This window comes from Ovis canadensis, chromosome 1 (genome assembly GCF_042477335.2).
Source record: "Ovis canadensis isolate MfBH-ARS-UI-01 breed Bighorn chromosome 1, ARS-UI_OviCan_v2, whole genome shotgun sequence".
Classification (NCBI taxonomy): Eukaryota; Metazoa; Chordata; class Mammalia; order Artiodactyla; family Bovidae; genus Ovis; species Ovis canadensis.
This window is the reverse complement of record NC_091245.1, coordinates 83,216,219-83,228,810: the sequence shown is the minus strand read 5'-3', so window position 1 is coordinate 83,228,810 and position 12,592 is coordinate 83,216,219.

Genomic DNA, 12,592 nt, shown 5'->3' with positions numbered 1-12,592 from the left:
GTCAAGGGTGGCTCATCTTAGCCCAGAAAAGCTCCCAGTGGGTTTCACAGACAAGGGAACTTAATCCAAGAGGAGGGAGTGTAAGGAAGGGGCAGGGGGTGCGGGGAAGGGGGTGGACTGAACAGCTCCTAAGCCTTTCAAACTCCTCTCCTCAGGGGCCCTTCACAGCTCACCAGCACACAGGGCCCTTCATGCCAGCCTGGCCAACCCTACCCAGCCCCACAGCTGGGTTTTCTCACCCTTATCCTCCCTCGGGGCATCTTCGTCAGCCATCCCCACTGCTTCTGAACTCACTCCCTGGACTTACTCCCCTGATACTTTTTCAGAAAGAACAGTCTTAGCCTGTGGATATTTTACATACCATTTAAGCCACAATTTAGTAAAAAAGTACATTCTCTGTGAAAAGATAAGCGCAGCACACACCCTTCATCCTTTCCACTTCCTCCTGAATAAAAGACTGAGTTCATTCGTGGAACTGATAATCCTATTGAGATATCATTATGCTATAGAAACTCTCCTTGTGTGATAGTGTAATGATTGATGGTTTATATGTCTGCCTCCCCAAACTTGCTGCACTCTGCTCATATGCCACAGCAAAAATTTCCTCTTCGTCTTCTGATCTGAATGGTTAGTTCCTGTCATTTATAAAAGAATTAATACTCAACTGGATTCTTGAATTGCTGAAAGTGACAACCTATTTGACATGAATAATAGACTTTATTCTACTCATGTTTTCTGAGTAAAAGTTCTTGATGCATTTGTGATGGTATTTATATACCACATCTCTGTATGTATGATTTTGATTCATTCTTTTATTTCTTCAAATGCTGAGAAAGTTGGCTGTCAAATGCATAGCCACAGGGGAGTTCCTATATTAAGTTCCCTTTATTTAGAACTCAGGATTCATCTGACCAAGAATGTTATACCTGATGCTAAGACTCCTGGCTACATGCAAAAGCCACTCCTCCTGTGTGACTGACACAACACTCACCAGTTAGTATTTGCAAGGATCTGTACAGCACTATGTAATAGCGTATGTGTAGGAAAACAAACTTAGAAATCCCACTTTGGAATACCAAGAATGTACACCTTTCTTTGCAGAACTAGGTGCAAGCCACATTCCCCACCAGATAGATTCTGGTAATATGGATTCCTTTAAACTGAAGACACCTTTAACAACACAAGTGGTTTGAGCTATGGGAATTGGCAGTTAAGAAATTAATAGGCCAGTAAGAGTGGTATATTTGAAAATCAACAATTAGAAGTTGGTGATGATAGCAGAGATTCTAAGACAAGAAGTTAAGAATGGGACTTCATGTATACCTTGGCTAGCATTCCAGAGCTGGAGAAGAAATATGAACTTTGTTAAACTCTTTTGGGTTAGTCTTAGTTTAAAACATAACTCTGTTACCTTTCCAGTACAGACTGTCATTCATTAAATGATTACTTTAGAAGGCATATTTCACAATGACAAAAATTTCATTATTTAACCAATTTCAGTTGGGGGAGTTTTTAAGTGAACAATGTTTTCCTTCTCCCTGAAGAACTTTTAAGCAGGTCTACAGGTGGCAAACTCCTCAGTTTTGGTTGTCTGCTGCTGCTGCTAAGTCACGTCAGTCGTGTCTGACTTTGTGTGAACCTATAGACGGCAGCCCACTAGGCTCCCCCGTCCCTGGGACTCTCCAGGCAAGAACACTGGAGTGGGTTGCCATTTCCTTCTCCGATGCATGAAAGTGAAAAGTGAAAGTGAAGTCACTCAGTCGCATCCAACTCTTAGCGACCCCATGGACTGCAGCCTACCAGGCTCCTCTGTCCATGGGATTTTCCAGGCAAGAATACTGGAGTGGGGTGCCACTGCCTTCTCCAATGCATGAAAGTGAAAAGTGAAAGTGAAGTCACTCAGTTGCATCTGATTCTTAGTGACCCCATGGACTGCAGCCCACCAGGCTCCTCCGTCGTCTTTATTTCTCAGTCACTTTTTGAAGTAATTTTGCTGGACACAGAATTCTAGGTTGTTATTTTGCTTTTAGTTATGGGTATGTTTCTGTGTCTAACACATTAAGTATTTTGTTTTATGCCTTTCTTGCTTCTATAGCTTCTGAAAAAGCCTAATATAAATTTTTATCATTATCCCTCTATTTAGGTAAATCTATATTTCTCTCTGCCTTCTTCAAGATTTTCTCTCTGTCTTTGATTTTCAGTTATTTGAGTATGGTATGTGTATTAGTATGTGTAGTATATTTTTTGGTCCTTGTCCTTTGTTAAATCTGAGTTTTTCCAGATGTATGATATTTGGTGTCCCTGATGCATTTTGGACAAAATCTCAGACATTATTACTTCAAATATTTTCTTCAGTTTTCTTATTTCTCCTTTTACTAGTCTCATGACACATATGTACACATTTTATAATTGTCTCACAAGTCTGGAAAATTTTCTTTTTTTTTCTTTGTTCTTTTTACTTTCTGCCTTTCATACCTTCAAGCTCACTAATTTATTTTTTCCCTTGACCTTTTCTAATATGCTGATGGGTTCATCAATAGCCTTCTTCATTTCTATGACAGTGTTTTATTCAAAAATTGCTACAAATAAAAAAAAAGTCATAGACATAGCTACGTGTTCAAAAATTGTTATAAAAATTGCTATAAATTTAAAAAAATTGACTTGCACTGATATCTACTGCAAAGATTGAAGTATATTTCTCCATCTTTCACTCTGAGAACCTGGTGAGGTTCCTGAAGTAAAATTCACAAAAACATTTCCTCCATACACCCACTGAAACAGGGAGCCCTCAGGAATTTTAACGCAAGCTAGTCTGCACTCAGCCTCTGGTAACTTGTCAATTAGTGTACGTGTTCTTACTCATTTATGGTTTCTGTAGCTTTTGCTCTTGCTAAGCTGTGACTCTCTGTCTCTGTCTGCCTGTCCAGTTTTCAGGACCATGGTTTTCTACAGACTTCAATTCCTTGATAGATGTAAGAAGCGTTGTTAATTTTCCGTTTGTTCAACTTTTTCTCATCATGAGTACACAGGACTGTCAACTCTGAAGTCCCATTAATGTCAGAATGTAAAGCATAAATGCAGTTTATATTTTATGAGAATTTTTGCATGTATATACATAAGGAATATTAGTGATAAACTGATTCCATCAATATAATTACTCTTAGAATATAAAAAAACAGCTTCCAAAGAAAAGTCAGAAGTTTGTGAGAACAAAGTTCATTTTTTGGACATGATTTCTCCCAAGACTGTGAATGCTCCCAACAGATAACACAATCCATTCAAAATGTTACTAGGAGACAAATGATAGTATTTTTCTGAGTATCACTGTGTATTGTAGGCAACAAAACCTCAAGTTATTCTTTTTTAAATTGAAGTATAGTTGATTTATAATGTTGTTTTAATTTCTGGTATACAGCAAAATGATTCATTTATATGTATATATATACTTGTAACATATATATATATATATATACACACACATACACATACTAATTATTTTTCATATTTTCCATTATGGTCTATTATAGAATATTGAATACATGTCTTTGTGCTATGCAGTAGAACCTTATTATTTATCTATATTATATACAGTAATTTGTGTCTGCTAATCCTAACTTATCTCTCCCCCAGCCCTTTCCCCTTTTGTAACCATAAATTCGTTTTTGATGTTGTGAGTCTATTTTTGTTTTGTAAGTTCAATTGTGTTATATTTGCTACTTTTATATTACTTTATGACTGAAACTTCCCTGAAAAACCTTGTAATTTAAACACAATCTTTAAGAGCTCCAATACTCTGTGCCTTTTTAATTATTGTGAACCTATAAATCTATTCTGTACATAAATAATATTGGCAAGTTCTTAGAATTCAGATTCAAACTCATGTGAATAATCAAAATCAATTTCTTATTAGAGTGTTCCACAAACCTTGTGATAGAGACCTATCGATATTTTCAAAGAGAAATTGTAGCAGCAACTAAATTAGGGAAGTCTTTCCCATATTTGACTTTAAAATCTAAACCTGATGGTCTTTCATGTTGTCAGTACTTGTTACTGAAAATAAAAAATATTTATTAATAAGTGTTAATTTTCCCCTCAAACACATCTATTTATTTGTAAAAACTATATCCTGCTATCATTCCTTTCTCCAAAAGAAGGGTAAATCCATAACTGTTTATCATCTCTGTTGTGGATGAAATATGACCACATAGAGTTTAATATAACTCCTTTCCCCTTTGAAAATCCAGACTTCATCTGGATTTTTGGTAGGTCATAACTTAAAACTTATATGAAAATATATTAAGCAGAATATACCATAAGCTTCATAGTAGGACAGAGACCTCTAATGGAAACTTTCAAAACGTTGCCAATATGCATGGTCAATAAAAATGAACACACTGTACTGATATTTCTGAATGTCTCAGTACCTGTCTCATCTGTCACAATGATCACCCTAGCAGAAGTGTAAAGACAGACTTGGACAAAAATGAACACTGCAGTGTCCCTTGAACATCTCTGAATAGACTTCATACCACTAACTACTTGCAATGGGTTTTGAAAAATGTGCTTTTCTTCCTGCCTATCTTCAGGAACATGAAACTTTTCTTTTTCAAAGAGCTATGGCTCTAACTGTAGCAAAAATCTGGCTTGATTTTGTGTGTGGCTGGGTAATTCCAACCTAAATCTCCAAAGCCAGAGACATTAATTATACAGGGATTTTTAATAGGGAAATTTAAACGTCTGATTACTCACTAAGAGACATTGTTGTCTCCATCATTCTTAATACTTAGGAAAAGAAAAGGAAGCCAATGACATTTTAAATCTATATTAGGAAAGTTAGCTGACACTTGGGCTTCCTTAGACAAGAGTTTTGCCTCTGGCCCTCATGTACAGGAGGTCCACACTATCAAGAGCTCGTGACTTTAACCATCAAGTTTAGTGCAGGTCACTTACAGGCTTCGATATTTCACTCTTGATTTCAAATCCTAAGTTACCTAAAGAAGGTATCACAAATTATGCAAAATATTCATTCATATATCTAGTCTTATCATCTATGGGTACAAACTTTACTTCCTTAGATTCTTAAAATAGCCTCTAAATGGACTAAGACTAAAGAATTCATCTCCTGGAAAATATACCAGAAGGGTAACATGTCTGAGAATCATGTTGGAAGAGAATCATGTTGGAAAACAATGCTATTAAATACTTTTGAACACTAAAGCTGCATTCAGTCTTCAGAGTATTGATCCATGGCTGAATGTGTCCTAGCTAAAAAGATATAAGACATGGGCTATCATTATATCAGGAAATGTAAAACTAGGAGTCTTAATAATCCTCCATAAATAAATCATTTTAGCTTGTGTATCAGTCAGAGTTTAGTCAGGAGAAATAAACCACAAAGTAATTTGAACAGGGAAAGCTCAGTAAAAAGAATTATTCACCATTACAGGGGATTAGAGTAATATGGAATTGGTTGGTAGCTATATAAAATATATAACAAAGCTCAGATCCAGAAATTATTGGTGAAGCATAGGTGGTAGTTCTCTAAGGGGCAAAGATACTGCTGTGATGTTGATGACTGAACTTTCTAGAAATCAATTCTCTATAGAGTGCTATAAATCCACATAGTACCTAGAGAAAGCTAGAGGTACTCCACTACAAAACTGCCTTGAAAGGAGGTCCTGGGGGAAGCTGTCTGTCTTTAGATACTGCAGGGTACCATGAACTGAAGGTGCTGGATGTTGGAGAAGCCACACACCAGCAGGAGCTGGATGGTAAGAAGTGTGGGTGTTGCAGAAGCCAGTCAAATAGAGTGATTGGAAAGAGGAAGGAAAGCCTTCTTTCTATGTCCCTATAATAACCTTCATTGACAATTCTTAACCTTATGCCAGCTGACAAATGAAAAATACTTAAAGGACCCAGACCCTACTTCATGAAGGAGGAAATGAAAAGCAAATCTGAACTGAGACAATAAACAGGCACAGAAAGCGACAGGCTTGACAAGAACTTTGTATCAAGAAAACAACTGCATTACACGGACAGATCCATATAAGATCTAGGAAACAAAATCCATGAAATGTTAATCACAAGCTTCATGCTTTAATTGGCATACTATTATTCTTTTATATTTCCATTTTAACCTTTGCTTTTAGCAATTTTTAAAGAATTTTAACCACATATTTACAAAGTCTCTAAACTTAAAATTATCTTTTATGTATTGAGTCAACACTTGGTATGAGTCTAAGTATAGTCTTCATTATTTTAATTATTTGACTAAAGATTATTTCAAAGGTATTCATTTGCACATACTTTTTCTAAGTTACAATCAACTCTTTCTAGAATCAATTCATTAAAAAATGTCATAAGTAACAAAATTCAACTATTAGATTTTTTAAAGTAATATAGCAAAAAAAATACCCAGTAAGCAATAATCTAAAACCATTTTCATGTTATTTCTATGACAAGAACAATACCCAAGAGTCATTTGTAGGAATTTGCCTTTGTGATCAAACTTTATTTAAGGTAAGGCTCAGAGAAGAAACAGAAAATGATGACATATATTTAACAACAATCTTACACACAAGTGTTAATGTGTAGTATATAAGTTTTCAATTCTTATCTTCAGATCTTATCCTTCATCTAGTTCATTATTTCTCCTTTTTATATTCTGCATACCTAACTTGGCTCATTCCAGTCCAATTTTGTTCACTGACTCCTAAAATAGTTTTTTGTGCATAGCGTTCAACAGCTAGTATTAGGTTTTTGGCACACAAAAAAAAATTGGTACTAAGTTCAAATTAAGTATGTACCAATTATTTGGTAAACTGCTAATGGTTTGAAAAAATAGCCATTGCTGTGTAGGGCCACCCAAGACAGACAGGTCATGGTGGAGAGTTCTGACAAAACGTGGTTCACTGGAGAAGGGAATGTCAAACCACTTCAATATTATTGCCTTGAGAACCCCATGGACAGTATGAAAAGGCAAAAAGACAGGACACTGAAAGATGAACTCTCCAGGTTGGTAGGTGCCCAATATGCGACTGGAGGTCAGTGGAGACATGGAGAAATAATTCCAGGAAGAATGAAGAGACAGAGTCAAAGCAAAAACAACACCCAGTTATGGATATGACTGGTGATGGAATTAAAGTTTGATGTTGTAAAGAGCAATATTGAATAGGAACCTGGAATGTTAGTTCCATGAATCAAGGCAAATTGGAAGTGGTCAAACAGGGGATGTCAAGAGTGAACGTCGACATTCTAGAAATCAGCGAACTAAAATGGACTGGAATGGGTGAATTTAACTCAGATGACCATTATATCTACTACTGAGGGCAGGAATCCCTTAGAAGAAATGGAGAAGCCATCACAGTAAACAAAAGAGACCAAAATGCAGTACTTGGATGCAATCTAAAAAATGACAGAATGATCTCTATTCATTTCCAAGGCAAACCATTCAATATCACAGTAATCCAAGTGTACGCTCTGAGCAGTAATGCTGAGGAACCTGAATGGTTCTGTAAAGACCTTCTAAAACTAACACCCAAAAAAGATGTCCTTTTCATTAGAGGGGCATGGAATGCAAAAGTAGGAAGTCAAGAAATACCTGGAGTAAGAGGCAAATTTGGCTTTGGAGTACAGAATGAAGAAGGGCAAAGGCTAGTCGAGTTTGGCCAAGAAAATGCACTGGTCAAAGCAAACGCCCCCTTCCAACACCACAAGAGAAGACTCTACACATGGACATCATCAGATGGCCAACACCAAAATCAGATCGATTATATTCTTTGCAGCCAAAGATGAAGAAATTCTATACAGTCAGCAAAAACAAGACCATGAGCTGACTGTGGCTCAGATCATGAACTCCTTATTGGCAAATTCAGTCTTAAATTGAAAAAAATAGGGAAAACCACTACACCATTCAGGTTTGGCCTAAAGCAAATCTGTTATGATTAAACAGTGGAAGTGACAAACAGATTCAGGGGATTAGATCTGATAGACAAAGTGCCTGAAGAACTATGGACAGAGGTTCATGACATTGTACAGGAGGCAGGGATCAAGATTATCCCCAAGAAAAAGAAATGTGAAAAGGCCAAATGGTTGTCTGAGCAGGTCTCATATATAGCTGTGAATAGAAGAGAAGTGAAATGCAAAGGAGAAAAGGAAAGATATACCTCTTTTAATGTCGTGTTCCAAAGAATAGCAACGATAGATAACAAAGCCTTCCTCATCCATCAATGCAAAGAAACAGATGAAAACAACAGAATGGGAAAGACTAGAGAGCTTTTCAAGAAAATAAGAGATACAAAGGGAATATTTCATGCAAAGATGGGTACAATAAAGGACAGAAATGGTATGGACATAACAGAAACAGAAGATATTAAGAAGAGGTGGCAAGAATTCACAGGAGAATGATACAGAAAAGATCTTCACGACCCAGATAATCAAAATGGTGTGTTCACTCACCCAGAGCCAGACATCCTGGAATATGAAGTCAAGTGGGCCTTAGGAAGCATCACTATGAACAAAGCTAGTGGCGGTGATAGAATTACTGTTGAGCTATTTGAAATCCTAAAACACAAAAGTGCTTCACTCAATATGCTAACTAATTTGGAAAACTCAGCAGTGGACACCAGACTGGAAAAGGACAGTTTTCATTCCAATCCCAAAGAAAGGCAATGCCAAAGAATGTTCAAATACCACACAACTGTACTCAACTCACATGCTAGTAAAGTAATAATAATTCTCCAAGTCAGGCTTCAACAGTAAGTGAACCATGAACTTCCAGATGTTCAAGCTGGTTTCAGAAAAGGCAGAGGAACCAGAGATCAAATTGCCAACATCCGCTGGATCATGGAAAAAGCAAGAGAGTTCCAGAAAAACATATACTTCTGCTTCATTGACTATGCCTTTGACCATGTAGACCACAACAAACTCTGGAAAATTCTGAAAGAGATGGGAATACCAGACCACCTGATCTGCCTCTTGTGAAATCTGTATGCAGGTCAGAAAGCAACAGTTAGAACTGGACGTGGAACAGACTGGTTCCAAATAGGAAAAGGAGTAGGTCAAGGCTGTATACTGTCATCCTGATTATTTAACTTATATGCAGAGAACATCATGAGAAACGCTGAGCTGGATGAAGCATAAGCTGGAATCAAGACTGCCAGGAGAAATATCAATAACCTCAGATATGCAGATGACACCACCCTTATGGCAGAAAGAGAAGAACTAAAGAGCCTCTTGATTAAAGTGAATGAGGAGAGTAAAAAAGTTGGCTTAAAACTCAACGTTCAGAAAACAAAGATCATGGCAAATAGATGGGGAAACAGTGGAAATAGTGGCTGACTTTATTTTGGGGGGCTCTAAAATCACTGCAGATGGTGACTGCAGACATGAAATTAAAACACCCTTGCTCCTTGGAAGAAAAGCTATGACCAACATAGAAAGCATATTAGAAGGCAGAGATATTACTTTGCCAAGCAAGTCCATCTAGTCAAAGCTATGGTTTTTCTAGTAGTCATGTATGGATGTGACAGCTGGACTATACATAGAGCTGAGTGCCAAAGAATCGATGCTTTTGAACTGTGGTGTTGCAGAGACTCTTGAGAGTCCCTTGGAGTACAAGGAGATATAACCACTCCTTCCGAATGCAAATCAGTCCTGACTATTTATTGGAAGTACTGATGTTTAAGGTGAAACTCCAATACTTTGGCCATGTGATGCGAAGAACTGACTCATTTGAAAAGACCCTTGTGCTGGGAAAGATTGAAGGCAGGAGGAGAAGGGGACAGCAGAGGATGAGACTGTTGGATGGCATCACGAACTCAGAGGACATGAGTTTCAGTAAACTCCAGGTGTTGATGATGGACAGGGCGGCCTGGCATGCTGCAGTACATGGGGTTGCAAAGAGTTGGGCACAACTGAGTGACTGAATTGAACTGATGCTGTCATGTCAATTCTAGTTCACTTAGGTTCAGTATTTTTCTTTTTATCAAGAGAAAGAGAGAGAGGTTAAGAGATTGAGAGGTATTTGCTAGATAACTTAAGCATAAAAACTAGATTCTAGTTAAGATTCTTAAGAAACTCTATATGACTTTTTTTATTTCCTATACTTAAATCTGCTCATATAACACTATGAAAGAATCATGGGAAAAGTGAAAAATCTTACATGCAATAGTTCATACATTTACTGGTGCTAGAAAATGTCACTGAAGTGCTGTAACTTCTCACTCTAATAGTTAACAATAATGGCCAGAAATAAGGGAGAGCAGAAGTAGAAATGATATTGTCTTTGCAAAAGGTTATCAATCATTTAATGAGAATAGTGCATGTAAACACCCACTGAACTCTCTCAGATCTTAGTATTACTAACAAGATTCATAAAAAAAAAAGAAGGAATAAGCAATTAAGTGATTCACCTAATATCTCCGTATCTAGTTCTGTGAGGATTGCAAATTGAAGAAAGGATTTCTTCTCTTGGTTTAGTTTGGACATTCTTGATTTCTGATATAGAAGAGATCTACAACTTTGAGCATAAATAATCACTTTTTTTGCTGCAGTGTTCAAATATTTGATTTTAGAATTTTAACTTTTATTTTTCAGATACTTCATCAAATGACTCAGTTCACAGTTCTCACTTTCAGATGGCCAACAGACATGTGAAAAGATGCTCAATATTACTGATTCTTAGAGAAATGCAAAACAAAACTGCATTAAGGTACCATGTCACACAAGCAAGAATTCAGTTCAGTCGCTCAGTCATGTCCAACTCTTTGTGACCCCATGAACCGCAGCACGCCAGGCCTTCCTGTCCATCACCAACTCCCAGAGTTTTCCCAAACTCATGTCCAAAGAGTCGGTGATGCCATCTAACCATCTCATCCTCTGCCATCCCCTTCTGTTCCTGCCCTCAATCTTTTCCAACATCAGGGTCTTTTCAAATGAGTCAGCTCCTCGCATCAGGTGGCCAAAATCTTGGGAGTTTCAGCATTAACATGAGTCCTTCCAATGAACACCCAGGACTGATTCCCTTTAGGACCGACTGGATGGATCTCCTTGCAGTCCAAGGACTCTCAAGAGTCTTTTCCAACACCACAGTTCAAAAACATCAATTCTGCATTCAGCTTTCTTTATAGTCTCACTCTCACATCCATACATGACTACTGGAAAAACCATAGCCTAGATTAAATGGACCACTGTTGACAAAGTAATGTCTCTGCTTTTTTTTTTCCCCAAGTTGATCAACTTTTATTTTTTATTATTAATATAAATTTATTTCTTTTAATTGGAGGCTAATTACTTTACAATATTGTATTGGTTTTGCCATACATCAACATGAATCCACCATGCTGTCTAGGTTGGTCATAACTTTCCTTCCAAGGAGTAAGCGTCTTTTACTTTCATGGCTGCAGTCACCATCTGCAGTGATTTTAGAGCCCCCCAAAATAGTCAGCCACTGTTTCCACTGTTTCCCCATCTATTTCCCATGAAGTGATGGGACCAAATGCCATGGTCTTGGTTTTCTGAATGTTGAGCTTTAAGCCAACTTTTCACTCTCCTTTTTCACTTTCATCACAAGGCTCTTTAGTTCTTCTTCTCTTTCTGCCATAATAGTGGTGTCATCTGTATATCTGAGGTTATTGGTATTTCTGCCAGCAATCTTGATTCCAGCTTGTGTTTCATCCAGCTCAGCATTTCCCATGATGTACTCTGTACATAAGTTAAATAATCAGGGTGACAATATACAGCCTTGATCTACTCTGTCTCCTATTTGGAACCAGACTGTTGTTCCATGTCCAGTTCTAACTGTTGCTTTCTGACCTGCATACAGATTTCTCAAGAGGCAGGTCAGGTGGTCTGGTATTCCCATCTCTTTCAGAATTTTCCAGAGTTTAATGTGTGTAAGCCTTCCACAGTCAAAGGCTTTGGCATATTCAGTAAAGCAGAAATGGATGTTTTTCTGGAACTCTCTTGCTTTTTCAAAGATCCAGCGGATGTTGGCAATTTGACCACTGGTTCCTCCACCTTTTCTAAAACCAGCGTGGACATCTGGAAGTTCACAGTTCATGTATTGCTGAAGCCTGGCTTTGAGAATTTTGAGCATTACTTGATTAGCGTGTGAGATGAGTGCAATTGTGTGGTAGTTTGAGTATTCTTTGACACTGCCTTTCTTTGGGATTGGAATAGCCATTATCAAAAAATCCACAAACAATAAATACTGGAGAGGGTGTGACAAAAAGGAGGCCCTCCTACACTGCTGGTAGGAATGTAAACTGGTGCAGCCACTATGGAGAACAGTAAGGAGGTTCCTCACAAAATTAAACAGTGTTGCTGTATAATTCAGCAATCCCACTCCTGGCACATATCTGGACAAAACTCCAATTCGAAAAGTTACATTGACCCTTATGTTTATAGCAGCCCTATTCATAATAGCCAAGACATGAAAGCTACCTAAATGTCCATTGACAGATGAATGGTTAAAGAAGATATTGTACAAACACACAGTGGGATACTACTCTGCACTAAAGAAATAAAATAATGCCACTTGCAGCAACTCGGATCGACCTAGAGATTATCATACTTAGGGAAGTAAATCAGA